Below are 18,191 nucleotides of genomic sequence, written 5' to 3'. Positions count from 1 at the left end.
ATAACTCTTTTCTCCCCCTTTTCTATAATCTACTCTTTGTTGGGAAGTCACCATGAGCAGCCCACACTTAAAGAATAGGAAGTTACGCTCCACCTCCTTGGAGGCAAAGTATCTATATAAATTATTTGGAATTCTTCTGTGTAGGTCAATAATGTTTTAAAATACCCAAAAAAGAAAGAAATAATAAAGATCAGAGCAGAAATAAATGAAATAGAGACTAAAACAAAACAAAACAAAAACAAAAAGATCAGTGAAACTAGGAGCTGGTTCTTTGAAAAGATATACAAAATTGATAAACCTTTAGCCAGACTCATCAGGAAAAAAAAGAGAGAGGGCCTAAATAAATAAAATCAGAAATGAACAAGGAGAAGTTACAAAGGATCATAAGAGATTACAACAAGCAAGTATATACCAATAAAATGAACAACTTAGAAAAAATGGATAAAGTCCTAGAAATGTATAATCTCCCAAGACTGAATTAGGAAAAAACATAAAATATGTACAGACCAATTACCAGTAATGAAATTGAATCAGTAATTAAAAAACAAAACAAGCAAAAAAACTTCCAATAAACAAAAGTCTAGGACCAGAAGCCTTCATAGGTGAAATCTACTAAACGTTTAAAGAGTTAATGCCTATCTTCAAACTATTCCAAAATAGATTGAAGAAGAAGGAATGATTCTGAACTCATTCTCTGAGGCCAGCATCATCCTGATACAAAACCAGACAAAGATACTGCAAAAAAAGAGAAAATTACAGGCCAGTATCACTGATAAACATAGATGCAAAAATTCTCAACAAATATTAGCAAACCAAATTCAACAATACGTTTAAAGGATCATACATCATGATCAAGTGGGATTTATCCCAGGGATGCAAGTATGGTTCAAATCTGAAAATCAATTAATGTGATACACCACATTAACAAATTGGAGAATAAAAATCCTATGATCATCTCAATAGATGCATAAAAAGCTTTTGACAAAATTCAACATCGATTTATGATAAAAACTCTCAACAAAGTGGGTACAGAGGGAACATACCTCACCATAATAAAAGTCACATGTGACAAACCTGCAGCCAACATTATACTCAACGGTGAAAAGCTGAAAGCATTTCCTCTAAGATCAGGAACAAGACAAGGATGCCCACTCTCGTCACTGTTATTCAACATTGTACTGGAAGTCCCAGCCACAGAAATCAAACGAGAAAAAAAAATAAAAGGAATCCGAATTAGAAGGGAAGAAGTAAAACTGTCACCATTTGCAGATGATATACTATATATAGAAAATCCTAAAGATACCACCAAAAAACTATTAGAATAACTTAATTCAGTAAGTTGCAGGATACAAAATTAGCATACAGAAATCTGTTGCATTTCTATACACTAACAGAGAACTATCAGAAGAGAAATTTTAAAAATAATATCATTTACAGAAGAATAAGACACCTAGGAACAAATCTAACTAAGGAAGTAAATGACCTGTACTCAAAAAACTATGACACTAATGAAAGAAACCAAAGACAACACAGACAAGTGGAAAGATATACTGTGCTCACAAGTTGGAAGAATTAACATTGCTAAAATGACCATATTACCCAAGGCAATTTAAGATGCAATGCAATACCTACCAAAATACCAACAGCAGGGACTTCCCTGGTGGCGCAGTGGTTAAGAATCCGCCTGCCAATGCAAGGGACGCGGGTTCGAGCCCTGGTCTGGGAAGATCCCACATGCCGTGGTGCAACTAAGTCCATGCGCCACAACTACTGAGTCTGCGCTCTAGAGCCCGTGTGCCACAACTACTGAGCCCACACACCACAACTACTGAAGTCCGCACACTCTAGAGCCCGTGCTCCACAACAAGAGAAGCCACTGCAATAAGCCCGTGCACCACAATGAAGAGTAGCCCCCGCTCGCCGCAACTAGAGAAAGCCTGTGAGCAGCAACAAAGACCCAACACAGCCAAAAAAAAAACAACAACAACAACAGTATTTTTCACAGAACTAGAACAAATAATTCTAAAATTTGTTCTAAAAGGCCACCTACTGAATGGGAGAAGGTGTTTTCAAACATATATCTGGTAAGCAGTTAATATCCAAAATATACAAAGAATTCATACAACTCAATATCAAAAAAAATTTTTTTTAATGGGCAAAAGACCTAAACATACTTTTTTTTTTTTTTTAACACGGGCCTCTCACTGTCGTGGCCTCTCCCGTTGCGGAGCACAGGCTCCGGACGCGCAGCCTCAGCGGCCATGGCTCACGGGCCCAGCCGCTCCGCGGCATGTGGGATCTTCCCGGACCGGGGCACGAACACGTGTCCCCTGCATCGACTGGCAGACTCTCAACCACTGCGCCACCAGGGAAGCCCCCTAAACAGACATTTTGCCAAAGACATACAGATGGCCAACAGACACATGAAAAGATGCTCAACATCACTAATCATCAGGGAAATGCAAATCAAAGCCACAATAAGATATCACCTCACAGCTGTCAGAATGGCTATTATCAAAAGTCAACGAATAATAAACGCTGGCAAGGACATGGAGAAAAGGGAACCCTCATGCACTGTTAGTGGGAATATAAATGGGTGCAGTCGCTATGAAAAACAGTATGGAGATTCCTCAAAAAATTAAAAATAGAACTACCATACAAGAATCATTAATCTCTCTAATTTTACTCCATATCAAAAGAGGAAAGCAAACTTGCTAGTTTAATATAATAAATATAAATTAATGTGAAAAATCTTGGTTCTTATGACCAAGAATAAATACTGGGGACATAATTTCAACAACCCAAAAGTACTATTTCTTAAGAGTGTATCAAATATAAGTGATAAATCAATGCAATCTAATAATTTGTAGCTCTTTTTAATCAACTCAATAAAATACTGTCAAAGATAAATAATAAACTTCTAGGATAAGTATCTTATTGACTCAAATATAAGATGACCTTGAATTTAGGTAATTCTATTTTTCCAAGAAAGAAACAAAGTTTAATTGTAAGAAATATTCTTTATCATGGTCAGTATTGCTAGTAACTCATATATATATATAATTAAAAAAAAAAACAAGCAGAAAATTCTCATCCACAAATAATATACTTACCATCAATCTCATCCTGCTTGGAAATAACTGTCTTTTTCTAGTTATATTATATGTGGGGTTTTTAATATTGTAAGAAAAAAAATATTGCTGGAATATGCCAAGGCAGTTGTTTGAATAGATAGCTATTTCTTTAGTGAGTAAGTTATATCCAAGGAGAAAGAATGATTAGGAATTAAGCAAGATAATGCATGAGATATAAATATTTGCTTCTCCAACCCCTTAATGGGAACAGTAATTAAGAATTTCAGAAAGTTATTCACTCCCCTAATTTCCATTAAGTAAGTGAACTGGAACACATCATGCAGATTTAAATTCATCATTTCTGAAGAAAACAGACTGACAAGCATAGAGGCAAACCAAGAACTAACAATAGTTCAACCCCCATAGAAACTACTCATGGTAACCAAAAAATCTTTACTTGTCAACAGTTCTGTGAAGGTTCCAAGAATATGCTATGCCATAATGTGCACACATTCCCTTAGTTAAGCCTATAAACTACAGAATGCTACCAGCTGTCAATACAAAGAAATTAAGACCTTGAGAAAGCAAAAGCAATTTGCCTCTAGTGACTATTAATATTAGCTTGTTAGTAAAGGGTAATAAAGAGAATGTTTTTTCTTCTGATTTATTTCACCAGAATATTTTCTGACAAAAATATATATTTACACAATTAAAGATCAAATACCAGGTCAAAAGATCTTAGTTGCACTTCTATAGCCTCTTGGAATAAAAAATCATATGATGAGCTAAAGCAAGTGAAACTGTCCAAAAAATAGTTTAGGTAAACTAGTGTTTTCTAATGCTCTTAAAGGTTTTCTTGGTTTTTTTTTTTAATTTGTATTTATTTATTTAATTTATTTATTTGGTTGCACCAGGTCTTAGTTGTGGCAGGCGGGCTCCTTAGTTGTGGCATGCGAACCCTCAGTTGCAGCATGCATGTGGGATCTAGTTCCCTGGCCAGGGATAAAACCCGGGCCCCCTGCACTGGGAGCGTGGAGTCTTATCCACTGCCCCACCAAGGAAGTCCTCAGTTTTCTTGTTTTAAAAAACTAAATATTTCCCTTGAAATTGCTTATGATATTATTTTAAGTAGAACATAGTCCAAAACATAAGCAGAAACAGTCCAAAAGAAAAGCAACTCAGTTTTTGTGTGGTTTTTTTTGTTGTTGTTGTTTTAATTTATTTGGCTGTGCTGGGTCTTAGTTGCCGCACACGGGATCTTCACTGCGGCTTGTGTGCAGGATCTTCGTTGCGGCATGCATGTGGGATCCAGTTCCCTAACCAGGGATCGAACCCAGTCCCCCTGCATTGGAAGCACAGAGTCTTAACCACTGGACCACCTGGGAAGTCCCGCAACTCAGTTTTGCCTTTTATCTACCTTCAGTAAATTCGTAAAATCTGGTTTACTGTACTTACAGTTAGAAAATGGTTTTTCTGTTTGAAACATTTCTCTGGGCTTTAGTTTCCCTAAAATTAAATGAAGGGGATTTGCTAAATGATGTCTATGTACTCCGCCCCCAGTATTAACATTCCATGTTGCTGTATCTATACACTGAGCTACACAAAATTGCCAGTGTGCAACTGTTTTTGACTTACAAAAATGGTAATTTGAAGTGGTTCAACCTTGCTAAATTTCCAAAGCTTTATTCCCTCCTATAAACTATCTTTGGCATAACTCAGCTTTTGTATTCTTTTTTTTTTTTTTGAAGTATAGTTGATTTACAATATTGCGTTAGTTTCAGGTTACAGCAAAGCAATTTGGTTTTATATATATATGTATACATCTGCATTTTTTCACTTCTCATTATAGGTTATTACAAGATATTGAATATAGCTCCCTGTGCTATAGAGTAAATCCTTGTTGTTTATCTATTTTATATAATAGGTAGTGTGAGCTTTTGTATTTTTTTTTTTTTTTTAGCTTTTGTATTCTTAAAGTAGACCAAAATGATGAAAGCTGGCTCTCAATTCCATTCAGGATTGAATGTACTTTATTAGAAAATTTTTGTAAGGCCTATTTTATCCCTGAAGAAAAAGTAGATAATCTGATATGGAAACCCTCCTATGTTACTACTTCACAATTCAGTTTTGAGTATTTGCAGAATTTGTTCTAGCCCACTCAGTTTTGACTCCACTTGTTATCACCATATAATCTTCTTCATCACCGAGTTTCAACCACCTTCCTATCAGGCCCTGTCCTAAGCTCTCAAAAAAGATGAATAACATGAACATGACTTTGAAGAGCATACAATCTGGTGTGTAACCAAAAGCACAATGCAGCATCCTTGGCTTTCCTCATTTGCCAGGAAATCTAGAGCAGTACTACCCAAAGTACAGTCTGCAGATCAATGCCAGTCCACAAACTTCATTACAAGTCCACTATGAGGTGGCTGTAGAGACTTGAGAGTAAACATTCAGAAACTTTTGTGGCAATGTCACGGTATTTTTATGTTGATTATTCTAACAAAATAATTGAACCTTATATTTTTATGTATTTTTGGTGAGAGACTGAAAATTCTAAAAACACAACACACACACACACACACACACACACACTACAAATCTGGTCCTCAACAGACATCATTTAAGAAGCACTGGTGTTGAGGATTCTATTGTTTTTGCAATTTAGGTCAGCTGCATTTTAAAATAAAAACACTCATCTCATATCAGACTTCAACAACTAATAGCTAATTGGTCCCATTTCCACTATAATAAAAATCCTGGCTACATTTAAACAGGGGAAAAAAAGGTTACCAAGAAGAAAATAAGGTGCTGGCTACGGACAACTTGGAAAGATTAAGTCAAAGCTAAAATTAAGAAAAGAGAAAAATGCTATTACTTTTCACTGGGGAGAAAGGAAAATATTTCAAGTTGACAGCAAATTTTATAAATCACTGTTGTCTATGCCTGGTCCTTCTTACAGGAAAAAAAAAAAGCTATAATCATTTGAATTTCTCAACTTACACAATTCAGAATTGAAAATTACCAATAGAAGGAAACTTCAGCAAAAAGAAGAGCTATGGAGTGGATAGAAGAATTTATTCCTCTCACATCTGTGTAATTAGTCCTGTTTATTGCCACCTGTGGTAAAATAATAAAGTCTCTGTTTATCTGATGTCTCCATGCCTGGGAAGTTGCTGGAGTCTTTGTAAACAAAATACAACCATGTTTCATTTGGCACAGGTAAACACAGAAGTGCAATCAAATCATATTTCAAACGCAAATTCATATTTCCCATTACTAGATTTAATACGCAATGACTAGCGTATCTGTTGAGTACTACTGCCATATTCTGCATTCTAATTTAACAAATTTACACATTAAAAAAGAAATTAATTTGGTTTCATAAGACAAAAATTTAGCCAATGACAGACTCACCTAGAGTATCTCTGGACACATTCCAAAGTTCAGTGACTTACACAACTACTATGTAACAGTCACTATGCCAGGAACTTTCCAGTTTCCTGGCTGCTTTAACATCCAATTAAGGGCAGACAGGTGAAAAGTTAACCAAGCCCAAAATCTGGTGATAGAAAGCTAGGTGAGAGTGAGAAAAAATAGAAGTATACACCCTAACAGAGTGATGAATCTGGTTAAATATATTAATATCAGGTAGCAGCACACCAGTGAAAACTGAACCTTGAACATCAACAATTTAAAAACAGCCTCTAAACAATAAATAAATAAATAAATAAAAACAGCTTCAAACAATTGGGAAGTCTTTGGTATACAGCAATTAGTCATTGTGCTCTAACAAATTTTTTTTTTAAGTGTAAAGGGTTTTTTTTTTTTAAGGGTTTTTTTTTTAATTATGTGTTAACACAGACAAAGTTATTTAAGTCAATAAATTTTTAAGGAATTTCACATGTTCTGATTCTTTCCACTGCCAATCACCTTAGTTCCTCCAAACGCATAATCTTCAAGATAAAATAGCCCTTTCAAAAAGAAGTTATCATATAAGTCAGCCCACAATTCTTTTAGTTAGGCTTCTTTGATCTCCAATGAAATATGGAAACACTTCAAAATTCCCCACCTGTAATCTTTGGGATCCAATTTCCTCAAGCGATTTACTTTAGGACCATGTTTAGGGTCAGGAGATGGATCTGCCTGGTTCTGAATTTGATACCCTCTAAAAATGTATTAGGTTCAAATCATATTCACTCCTAAGCCATCACACCCTAGAACAGTACAGATCATTGGGATATGCCAATACCTAAGATAAAGTTTGTTAGGTTTTTCATCGTTTACTTGGCATGTGCTCTAACAAATTTTAATCGTGTTCTCGGAGGTATGCTTAGCTAGTAAGCATACCTACCCAACTTCTCAGAATTTTCAGGGCAGCTTCATGGAACTTGTTTCCTTAAGGATATCAAACCTTGATATTTCAATAAGGTAAATACTTACTTACCCTTTTGTATGTTTGAAAATTCTTAGAAAAGTTTTTTTTAAAGCAAAAAAAATAAAATACTGAGGGAAAAAAAGGCAAAGGAGTCTCATGTGAGAAGGGTAGCTGAACTTTGAAGCTCCAACTCCTGTCCTTGAGATTTATCGTGCCCTTAAAGATAACTCAACCCCTTGCAGCAGCCATTTTTTTCACATTTAGTAACTACTCTGGTGGATTTTTAAACATCTATCCCTAACTCAGATTACACTTGTTTTTTCAAGATCTTTCTTAGTCATTTATAAGATTTCACATACTTTAGTCAACATTGGTCAGTTGATCACCAAATATTTATTAAGTGTTCACAAAACTCGACACCATGTTGAAATACATGCTCACACTATGTTTACAGTTTAGTAGGGAGACTACTGATCACATCTATAATTTTCTCTATTGAAGTAGTTTCGGCTCTGGTTTTTGAAATAGTCCACTTGGTAGCTAGGCCTAGAAGATAAATCACACTGCTAATCTAGATAGTCTTCTCCATTAAATAAGATATGTAATTTATCAGAAATTGTCAGCTTGAAATTACAGAAATTAAAAATAATTCAGCACATTTTACATGAAATTTTATTTCCATGTTTATGCTTCCATATTAATAAAAACCTGACCACAGTAATTTTAGAATTTTTAATTATATTCATCTATAGCAAAATAAATACACCTGCTATTCTAAATATTCACAAAACAGTTATTTATATATCAAACACTCTAAAGTCAGCTAGCTAAAAAAATAAAATTCAGGTAATAATAGGTATAGAAAAACTACTCAATCTCTCAATTGTTTATCACAAACACAAAACTGAAAAATATAACAAAGAAGATGGCAGAAATAATAGAAAATAGTAAGAAACGAGTGTTAGGACTTCTGGGTATATAGATTTCTCTGGTACAGCTAAGAAGCAATTCCCACTGTAGAACTCCAGAAAGACAAAGAAATGGAAAGCACTAGGTACTTCTGAGTGAAAGAGAAGTTGGAAACCAAAGAACTGGTTGAAAATCTGCTTACTTAACCCAACTACTACCCCATCACTTCCCCTGGTAAAAGACTGTGGGTTTCCATTCTACAGAGTTAAACTAGAGGGCTCTGGACTCAAGGACTCGAGGCACAGCTCAAGGTAAGGGATTCATTCTGAAAACTGGGAGATAAAGTGTAGGTCTACTTACTGAATGATGGGCTACCTAGTCCCCTTCCACCATCGACCCTGCAATGCAATTGGGACATGAATGACCCAGAGTTGAGCCAGTCTTCATAAGTTAGGGCAAAATCCTTCACAAAGAGGATACCACCTCAGAAACCAGCCATGCAGCTGAGGGATTCCAAGCCACCCATACTTATGACCAAGTGGCTATAAATTTGGGGTTCCAACTACCCCGTTAAGCTCAATAATTTAGCAGAACAAGCCGCAAAACTCAGAAAAACACTACACTTACAATTACAGTATTATTATAGCAAAAAAGTACATAAATCAGGATCAGCCAAAATAAGATATGCATAGGGCAAAGTCTGAGAGGGTCCTGAATGCAAAGTTTCCATGTCCTCTCCCCAGAGGGTCAGGATGTATCACCCTCCTGGCACATCAATGTATAACAATACACAGAGTATTGTTTGCCAGAAAAACACACCCAGGGTAAAAATTCCAGTTTTTATTGGGGTTTCATTACATAGGCATGACTTTGTTGTTTTGCTACTGAGTTGTATAAATGCTTTGCATATTTTGGATATTAGCCCCTTATCAGAAATATGATTTGCAATTATTTCCTCCCATTCAGTAGGTGGCATTTTCATTTTGTTGATGGTTTCCTTTGCCGTGAAGAAGCATTTTACTTTAATGTAGTCCCACTTACTTATTTTTGCTTTTGTTGCTTTTGCTTCTGGTGTCAGATTCAAAATATTATGGCCAAGACCTATGTCAAGGAGCTTACCGCTTATGTTTTCTTCTAGGATTTTTATGGTTTCAGGTCTTATGTTCAAGTCTTTAATCCATTTTGAGTTAATTTTTGTGTGTGGTGTAAGATAGTGATCCAGTTTCCTTCTTTTGCATCTGGCTGTCCAATTTTCCCAATACCATTTATGGAAGAAACTGTACTTTCCTCATTGTATATTCTAGCCTCCTTTGTGGTAAATTAATTGATCATATATGTTTGGGTTTATTTCTGGACTCTCTATTCTGTTCCATTGATCTATGTGTCTGTTTTTATGCCAAAACCATACTGTTTTAATTACTATAGCTTTGTAATATAGTTTAAATTAATCAGGGAGTGTGATGCCTCCACCTTTGTTGTTCTTTCTCAAGACTGCTTTGGCTACTCAGGGTCTTTTGTGGTTCCATACAAATTTTAGGATTGTTAACTCTATTTCTGTGAAAAATACCATTGGAATTTTGATAGGGATTGCATTGAATCTGTAGATGTAGGTAGTATGGACATTTTAACAATATTAATTCTTCCAGTCAATAGTACAGGTTATCTTTCCATTTAATTGTTTTCTTCTATTGCTTTCATTAATGTCTTGTAGTTTTTCAATACACAAGTCTTTCATCTCTGCCAGATGGATGATAAGCCTTTTAGATTATATGTGTGTGGACATATGTTACTAATACAGGTATTCCAAAAACTGTTTGAAGATCATAGAATTTGTCAATATCCTTGTTGTCCAATTATTATCTTAAAAAATAATGATTTTTTTTTTTTTTTGGCTGCATCGGGTCTTAGTTGTGACATGCAGGGTCTTTGTTGAGGCATGCAGGATCTTTTGCTGCAGGATGAGCTCTTTGTTGTGGCATGCGGGCTTCCCTCTAGCTGTGGCATGTGGGTTTTCTCTCTCTAGCTGTGGCATATGGGCACCAGGGCACGTGGGCTCTGTAGTTGTGGTGGGCAAGGTCCAGAGCGCAGGGGCCCTGGAGTTTGCGGCATGCAGGCTATCTCGTTGAGACGCGAGAGCTCAGTAGTTGTGGCACACGGGCTTAACTGCCCCGCGGCATGCGGGATCTTAGTTCCTTGATCAGGGATCGAACCCACATCCCCTGCATTGGAAGGCAGATTCTTTACCACTGGACCACCAGGGAAGTCTCTATCTTAAATTGCTGTGTCACAGAAATAACTAAGTTTTCTTATTAAAAGTCCATCAGATCTTTAACCATGGCCATTTTTTAAAGTCTTTTGTCATTTTTAGACACTATTTAACTCTGATACATTTGCAAAAGTACTTCATCTTCAGAAAGATTCATGGAAAGGACTGACAAGTACTCTAGAATACAGGTTTTGATAACTTTAAAATCACACCACTGAAATGGATAAGAATTTCCAGAACTCTAATGGAAAAACAGGACTCATGCAGAATAAGAATTAGTAACATGGGATTTAGTGAACTGATGAGAATGATTATATTTTATGACTTTTTGTTTGAAACATTGCTTGTTCTTTAATGTTTTGAGTTAAACAAACAGGTGTTTGGAATAAATCTAAATAATTTCATTCTTAAAGAAAAATCAAATAGTTCCCTGACCTTGCAAAATATATTTGAACTAAAATTTTTGAAAGCCATCTTTTCCCATCCACTTCACAATGAAATAAAAATTTCAGATCCAAATTTTTACTTGGGGAAAAATATAAACATGCATTTTCCTTCAATGAAAAATTATGCATTTCTTTCACATAAAAATTATTCGGAAATAATCTTGAGGTTGTAATTTTTAAAGCACCTGAAAAATTATTCTACCTATTATATGTGATCTTAAAACCAAGTTATCTGACACAGATCTGTGGAACAAAATTGAGAGTTCAAAAATAAACCGTTATATTCATGGTCAATTGATTTTCAACAAAGGTGAAAAGGCAATTCAATGCAAAAAGGATAGTCTTTTCAACAAATGGGGCTGGGATAACTGTGCACCCACATGCATAAAGTTTAATTTAGACTATGTTCCTTAAGTTTTCATTATCACATTCCTAAGAAGTGCCTCTAGACATTTTAAACTTAATTGTGCCCTACCCTCAAAAAATTTTAATGCCACAAATATCCTGTTTATCTGTTTATGTACTATAGATCTCTGCTTTATACATAAAAAATTGGTTCATTCTTAAAGAACCAATTCTCTCCTCCACTGAGAATGTATGAGAACATTAACTCACAAATACACAAAAATTAACTCAAAACGGATCATATACAAAAATGTAAAACTTAAAATTGTAAAACTTCTTGGAAAAAAACAGAAGAGAACATCTTTGAGAACTTTTGATTATGCAAACAGCTCTTTAATACAACAGCTAAAGTATAACCCATAAAGAAACAAATTCATAAGCTGGTCTTTATCCAAATCAAATACTTTTGTAGTTCAAAAGACACCTAAATGACAAGCCACAGACTGGGAGAAAATACTTGCCAATCATATTTCTGATAACAAACTTGTATCCAGAATATATTTTTAAAAAGTTCTTATAACTCACTAATAACACAAAATGACTGAATTTTAAAATGGGTAAAAGATTTAAATAGACGTGTCACTTCTGTAGCTTTTGGGACAGATATCTCTTGGATCCATGCCTAAGTCATAAAAAGGCATATGGTTTGAGTCACATTTTGAATTAGCATATTCTCTGAAGCTGGGTTAGGGTCCCAGGCTTCTTTTTTTAAGGTACACCTTGGGCTGGAAGTTATTCCTGGCTTTGGTTTCAAGGCCTCTCTGTTCTTTGCTTCGAAGCCTCTGTTTTCTCAGGCTGCAAGTTCTTGGATTTTTGTTTCAAGGCCTCTCTGTTCTCCCTACTTGATCCTGCTCCTGTCATGGGAACTTAGTCAACTGAAATCCTCCTTCTCAAACCCTTGCTCACTATACGCTCTGCCACTATGGCACTAACTCTACTTTGTCCCTTGTTGACATGATTTTACTAAGAACAATTTAGAACTTTCAAGGCTCCTTTGGAAAAACTTAAGATTTCCCAAGCTGGCTCCTCTAAGGCTTCCCCATTGCACTCCAGCCCCTCAACTTCCTACAGTCATTGGAATTCCAGACCCCTGCCGACTCCCTCTAAGGACTCAAGGAACACACAAAAGCAACCACTTAGATAAAAAGGTCCAATCACATAAGTTAGTTCGCATGTCTGGAGTACACTGTCACGTGTGTGCATCCTCTACAAGTGGTTGTGCTTTTGTGTACTTTACTGTACAGTACTGTATAGAGTACAGTAGTACAGTAAAGATAGTAGTACCTTTATTTCAAGCCCAGGATGTCCGGAAGCAAGTGTAAAAGCAGCAGTGATATAGCTGGTACTTCTAAGAAGCGCCAAGCAATAATGAGGGAAACAAAAGTGAAAATAATTGAGAGTGGAGCGACAATAGGAAGAAGAAGTAACTAAAGAACTGAAGAGATTCACGACGCAGGATATGGCAAGGGGATTTTCTTTATTTGAGGAGGCACCATTAGTTTTTGAGGCACAGGACGCGAACGAAGAATAATACACGAAGGTTGCAGGAGCAATTCAGAATGCAATCTGTTGCTACCATGTCATCTATGATCACTGGATCATTTTTTCAAGAGGGTAGATAGAATTGAATCCAGCAAGGAACCAGAACCTGTGTCATCAACGTAAGGCATGAGTGAAACTGCAGCTTGCCCTCCGTCTCCTATTGCTGACGATCCTTCAGCTCTACCATCTCCCAACTCCTCTCCCTCCTCCAGTCAGTAACTCTTCGTCCCTGTTCACTCAATGCCAGCCCCTGTATGCCAGCTGTTATACTGTACTACTGTACTTTTCAAGGTACTGAACTGTAAGATTAAAATGTTTATTTTTTGTTTGTTCTTTACGTATTATTTGTGCAAAAAGTATTATACACCTTTTACATTACAGTACTATATAGCCAATTGTGTCAGTGAGGTACCTAGGCTAACTTTGTTGGACTTACGAACAAATTGGACTTATGATGAACGCGCTCTCGGAACGGAACTTATTCGTATGTAGGGGACTTACTATAAATATTCCTAAAACTCTCAGAAATATAGGAACTAACCAAAATATTTTTCAAGTTCACGTGATTTGAAAATAGTGTGATTTGGTAAATAACAAAACTTTAGTATTGTTGGTTTAATAAAACAGGAAGGTCCTCAAACTTGTCAGCATTAAGTTTAATGCAGACATACATTTTATTCTACTTGGACTTACTAGTCAAATAAGCCAATATTATATTTACTAGATGCTTAAGATTATAAAACTTACAGGTTTGATTTTAATCAAATCGAATCATTATTCTGACAAACGTTATTTCAACAATAACTGTATTTTAAAATGTGACTGCTTGGAAGTACTTTCCCAAATCTTTTTGGTAACTTGAAACTTCAAGTTATACTATGTTAAATAATAGATATTTATTGAATATGTGGGTCATTCCTAAATAAGATAAAACATTGAAACATTATTACTGAATATAAGTTTAAGTGCATATAGTTTTGTTTTCTTATTCTTACAAAGAGACTAAAGATATTTATGTCTAAATAAACATGCTCTTGTCACACTGAGAAGGTACACTATGAAGAAGCATATATGTCTAGAAGTTATGAGATAATATATTCATCAAATGTGCTAATCTGCTACAAAATGCTAGTATATGACAGGCAATTCTGTTGTCTACTAACTAGTTTTCTCTATAAAGGTTACTAATGGTTAAAAATTATCATCATTTTGGAGAATAAAAACCATATGATCATCTCAATAGATGCAGAAAACGCTTTTGACAAATTCAACACCCATTTATGATAAAAACTCTCCAGAAAGTTGGCATAGAGGAAACCTACCTCAACATAATAAAGGCCATATATGACAAACACACAGCAAACATCATTCTCAATGGTGAAAAACTGAATGCATTTCCTCTAAGATCAGGAACAAGACAAGGATGTCCACTCTCACCACTCCTATTCAACATAGCTTTAGAAGTCCTAGCCACAGCAATCAGAGAAGATAAAGAAATAAAAGGAATACAAATTGGAAAAGAAGAAGTAAAACTGTCACTGTTTGCAGATGACATGATACTATACATAGAGAATCCTAACGATGCCACCAGAAAACTACTAGAGCTAATCAACAAATTTGGTAAAGTTGCAGGATACAAAATTAATGCACAGAAATCTCTTGCATTCCTACACACTAATGATGAAAAATCTGAAAGAGAAATTAAGGACACACTCCCATTTACCACTGCAACAAAAAGAATAAAATACCTAGGAATAAACCTACCAAGGGAGACAAAAGACCTGTATGCAGAAAACTATAAGACACTGATGAAAGAAATTAAAGATGATACAAACACATGGAGAGATATACCATGTTCCTGGATTGGAAAAATCAATATTTTGAAAATCACTATACTACCCAAAGCAATCTACAGATTCAATACAATCCCTATCCAATTACCAACGGCATTTTTTACAGAACTAGAACAAAAAATCTTAAAATCTGTATGGAGACACAAAAGACCCCAAATAGCCAAAGCAGTCTTGAGGGAAAAAAATGGACCTGGAGGAATCAGACTCCCTGACTTCAGACTATAATACAAAGCTACAGTAATCAAGACAATATGGTACTGGAACAAAAGCAGAAATACAGATCAATGCAACAGGATACAAAGCCCAGAGATAAACCCATGTACCTGTGGTCAACTAATCTATGATGAAGGAGGCAAGGATACACAATGGAGAAAAGACAGTCTCTTCAATAAGTGGTGCTGGGAAAACTGGACAGCTACATGTAAAAGAATGAAATTAGAACACACCCTAACACCATACACAAAAATAAACTCAAAATGGCTTAGAGACCTAAATGTAAGACTGGACACTATAAAACTCTTAGAGGAAAACATAGGAAGAACACTCTTTGACATAAATCACAGCAAGATCTTTTTTGATCCACCTCCTAGAGTAATGGAAATGAAAACAAAAATAAACAAATGGGACCTAATGAAACTTAAAAGCTTTTGCAAAGCAAAGGAAACTACAAACAAGATGAAAAGACAACCCTCAGAATGGGAGAAAATATTTGCAAACGAATCAACGGACAAAGGATTAATCTCCAAAATATATAAACAGCTCATGCAGCTCAATATTAAAAAAACAAACAACCCAATCCAGAAAAGGGCAGAAGACCTAAATAGACATTTCTCCAAAGGAGACATACAGATGGCCAAGAAGCACATGAAAAGCTGCTCAACATCACTGATTATTAGAGAAATGCAGATCAAAACTACAAATAGGTATCACCTCACACCAGTTAGAATAGGTATCATCAGAAAATCTATAAACAACAAATGCTGGAGAGGGTGTGGAGAAAAGAGAACCCTCTTGCACTGTTGGTGGGAATGTAAATTGATATAGCCACTTTGGAGAACAGTATGGAGGTTCCTTAAAAAACTACAAATAGAACTACCATATGACCCAGCAATCCCACTACTGGGCATATACCCAGAGAAAACCATAATTCAAAAAGACACATGCACCCCAATGTTCATTGCAGTACTATTTACAATAGCCAGATCATGGAAGAAACCTAAATGCCCACAGACAGATGAATGGATAAAGAAAATGTGGTACCTATATACAATGGAATATTACTCAGCCATAAAAAGGAACAAAATTGGGTCATTTGTAGAGACGTGGATGAATCTAGAGACTGTCATACAGAGTGAAGTAAGTCAGAAAGAGAAAAATAGGTATCATATATTAACGTATATATGTGGAACCTGGAAAAATGGTACAGATGAACCTGTTTGCAGGGCAGAAATTGAGACACAGATGTAGAGAACAAACGTATGGACACCAAGGGGGGAGAGCGGTGGGGGGGGGGGGGGGGGGTGCTGTGATGAACTGGGAGATTGGGATCGATATATATACACTAATGTGCATAAAATGGATAACTAATGGGGTTTCCCTGGTGGCGCAGTGGTTTAGAGTCCGCCTGCCGATGCAGGGGGCACGGGTTCGTGCCCCGGTCCAGGAAGATCCCACATGCCGCGGAGCGGCTGGGCCCGTGAGCCATGGCCACTGAGCCTGCGCGTCCGGAGCCTGTGCTCTGCAACGGGAGAGGCCACAGCAGTGAGAGGCCCACGTACCGCAAAGAAAAAAAAAAAAGTATAACTATTAAGAATGTGCTGTGTCAAAAAATAAATAAAATAAAATTCAAAACAAAAAACTATCATCATTTTCGGACTTCCCTGGTGGTTCAGGTCAAGGATCTGCCTTCCAACGCAGGGGACATGGGTTCAATCCCTTGTTGGGGAACTAAGATCCCACATGCCACAGATCAACTAAGACTGCATGCTCTAGAGCCTGCATGACACAACTAGAGAGCCCACGTGCTGCAACTATGAGCCCGTGCACACTGGAGCCTGCGCGCCACAACAAGAAGCCTGTGCCACAATGCAGAGCCTGTGCACCACAACTAGAGAGCACACACGCTGCAACTACTGAGCCTGCGTGGTCTAGAGCCCACACGCCACATCTAGAGAGAAGCCCACATGCCACAACAAAAGACCCTGCATGCCACAAAGAAGATCCTGCGTGCTGCAACTAAGACCCAACGCAGCCAAATAAATAAATAAAATTTTTTTTAATTATCATTTTATATGTAACCAAAACTACTAGAAGCAAATAAGCGTTAAGGGAAACATCTCTGTATGAAAAGTATTCAAGGAATGTAGGATATGTTTCTATTGAGGGGGAAAAAGAATGAGTAATTTTGTCCTAAAGTAGTTGTTTGGAGGTCGCTTAAAGACTGTTCCAGAGAAAGAGGAAAGTGAAAGGACAAAAAGGTGAACTGATATAGAAAAGTTGTAAAGGGTCTGTGGGGAAAACAAAGAGTGAGAGAAATTTATCTCATGTGGTGAAGGTAGTTAAGATTGAATGGATTTATTATAAGGTTTTAAAATGAGCTTTATTTATTTAAATTAATTAATTTATTTTTGGCTGCGTTGGGTCTTCATTGCAGTGTGCAGGCTTCTCATTGCGGTGGCTTCTCTTGTTGCAGCATGCAGGCTCTAGGTGCACAGGCTTCAGTAGTTGCAGCTTGCGGGTTCAGTAGTTGTGGCTCACGGGCTCTAGAGCGCAGGCTCAGTAGTTGTGGCACATGGGCTTGGTTGCTCCACAGCATGTGGGATCTTCCTGGACCAAGGATTGAACCTATGTCCCCTGCATTGGCAGGCGGATTCTTAACCACTGTGCCACCAAGGAAGTCCTAAAATGAGCTTTAATATCAATAGTGTACACATGCAACTAGAACTAGGTTCTTTTCTCTCTTAAAGGAACAAAGATTATTGGACTATTGGTCTGCTCTTAAGAAGCTGTAACAGATTTTTCTTTACCTTTTAAGTAACCCACCTAAGAAAACAAAAATTCTGTGTCCACTGGAATAATTTATGGTGCTTTACCATGTCTTTATTTAAGAGAACTGAGTCTTCCTTTTTTAAAAAGTGACCTGTGATATATTTAATCAAGTGTTCAAACCTTTTGACATTTTGACAACTTTTGATATTCTGCCTTCCCCAAATGAAATACTAAATAAAATCTTGATCTTGAAAATCTCAAAGGATCTGTTCTTTCATCTTTTAAAAAGAGAGATGTTTGAGATAATTAAGTTTATTTGACACGTTAAAC

General features: G+C 36.4%; 1 protein-coding gene across 3 annotated transcripts in view; it reads right to left on the bottom strand.

The window, feature by feature from the left end:
* COMMD1 (copper metabolism domain containing 1) overlaps positions 1-18,191 on the bottom strand; it is a 151,168-nt gene that overhangs the window by 92,198 nt on the left and 40,779 nt on the right. The gene's annotated exons all lie outside the window — the stretch shown is intronic.

The sequence above is a fragment of the Aethalodelphis obliquidens genome, unplaced genomic scaffold (genome assembly GCF_003676395.1).
Source record: "Aethalodelphis obliquidens isolate GAN/ISIS:26980383/991018 unplaced genomic scaffold, ASM367639v1 scaffold40, whole genome shotgun sequence".
NCBI classification, from domain to species: Eukaryota; Metazoa; Chordata; class Mammalia; order Artiodactyla; family Delphinidae; genus Aethalodelphis; species Aethalodelphis obliquidens.
The sequence above is the reverse complement of the archived record's forward strand: the minus strand, read 5'-3'. Positions and strand labels throughout refer to the sequence as shown.